This window comes from Oxyura jamaicensis, chromosome 5, assembly GCF_011077185.1.
Source record: "Oxyura jamaicensis isolate SHBP4307 breed ruddy duck chromosome 5, BPBGC_Ojam_1.0, whole genome shotgun sequence".
In the NCBI taxonomy this organism is placed as follows: Eukaryota; Metazoa; Chordata; class Aves; order Anseriformes; family Anatidae; genus Oxyura; species Oxyura jamaicensis.
In genome coordinates, this window is record NC_048897.1 from 8,100,394 (window position 1) to 8,102,567 (window position 2,174).

The following is a 2,174-nucleotide window of genomic DNA, read 5'->3' on the forward strand; positions in this document are numbered from 1 at the left end:
ACCTTGTGAATATTGTCAAGAGCACAAAGTCAAGCATCCTTCCCTTTGTGAATAGCATCTTGTGACCCTATTTGCTGACACCTTTGGGTCTGCATCTTCCACCAGCAGCATGGTGTTCCTTACTGTAACAGCATGGTTAGAGGTTGGTTCAATATTTATTCAGACAGAGGGAAGAATGCCAGGGGCTAAATTACCCACACCACTTCCTGAAGCACTTTAGTTTTCCTTGGAGGTTTCCCATCCAAGCTCTGACCAGGCCTGGCTGCTTTGCTTATGAAAAGTGACAAGATCCCCGTGTGAGGTGGAACCATTACTGGAAAATGCTTTCCCTGCCATTAGACACCTGACTCGGTCAGGAACTTGGTGCGTAAAACCTTTGAACACCATTGTCTTCAGTTCTGTGGGAACGTAAACGGCACCACCACTGCGCACGTTTTCGCTCTGCGCTGTGTGAGCCTTGGCTGGCCGTCGTCTCTCAAAGACAGTAAGGCAATTGCTGGGCTTTCCTTCGCAGGAGTAGGTTTTACAGCCGTAAAGGGTTTTAAAAGGTCAGGTGTCAAATGTCTCCTTGTGAAGTCTCAATTAGAAGCTATGATGTGTAAATACGAGTTGTAAGAGTAGTGAGAAAGCTATAGAAAAGGAGATACTGGGCATCTCCATTTCCACTCTGGGGAAGTGTGAAGAGCTGTAAAACCTTTATTCAGGAACCGCAGTATCAGTGTTACCCCTGCTTCAAGTACTGAAACTATGTTCATGGAAACCCTGAGACAAGGAGAAGGACTTGTTTGTTTAATAATAATAAAATAAATGTACTTTCTTTCCTCCAAAACATATGGGAGCCAACTCTCCTTCCAGGCAGCATCAGACGTGATGAAAGCAGAGATGCATTTACCTTGGAAGCAAATGGAAGTGGGAAAAAGACATCATTAAACTCTGAATTACGGGTGAATTTGTGACAGTCTAGGCATACAGCAACTTTCTCAGGAACCCTGAGAGATGAAATGGCTTGCTGAGAACATGTAAGAATGCCCCAAAAAGAGAGCCGTTTGGTAGACTTCTTGCTAGAATACTGTTATATTTGCAACATAATGAATCAATCCACCTACCTACTGAGATCAAAGCCCTTTCTTTGCATTAACTTCCAAAGATTTAAACTGTAGTCATTAGCTTTGGAGTTACTTTATATTCCACTGGCATCATACGGTTAGTGAACAATACGTGTTTGTGATTGTGAGACAGTACAATAGATACACACCTCACAAACCTTCCGTGATTTCATTTCACAGGATGTCCATTGACATAAGCATTAAATTAATGCAGAAAACAAGCTGGCTGACTGACTGCAGACAACTCCTTGTAAATCAATATAGCCTGTTGTGATGGAGCATTTTTAATGAACAGTGTTTGGTGCATCTAGTTAGCTAAACCTTTACTAGTATGAATTTGATTTCATTCTAGTGCAGTTTTATTTATTCTGTGGACACATCTCAGGACCTCAGAGCTGTCTGTTCAATCCCCTGCCTTTCTGTGTTTGGCTAACAGCCCGGCTGTACCGCTGTTCGCATTGGTGTCCCGAGCCACCGATTTCATGAAATGTCTCAAGCCTAAATACCTGAAGAATAAGTTAACATATGTATTTAAAAATAAGGACAAATGTTTTGTTTTGCCAGTGTTCATTTGTATTAGTAAGTGAATGTTGTAATAGACTTGCATACTAATGTTTGGCCATCTAAATACATAAAAAATACACCATTTGAAAATCAAAAGTGTCTCAGATCCAAACAAAACGGGCTTGTGGTAGTTTCCAGAACTACTTCTGTCAGAAGTTAGCCGTACTCGTTGCTCTTTGCATGACTTGGCGTTTGCCAACCGCCAGCTAGGCTGACAGGCAGACAAACGCAAGCCGGGCCATCCAGAAATAAGGCCGATGGCACAATTAACGCACAATAAGGATCCTTCCCGGTGCCGTGGATCCCGGTATTGTCACGGGAAGGAGGCCCAGCTTCCCCAACCTCCCCACGTCCTTTCCCGCTCTCTCGGCGGCGCGCTGCCGCCCCCTGCTGCCCTCAGGGCCGGGCCGGGCCGTTGGGGCGCGCGACCCCGCGCGGCGGCCGTTAAACGGCCGCTCAGGGAAGGCAGCGCCCCGCCCCCTTCCCCGCCCGCGGCCCCAGCGG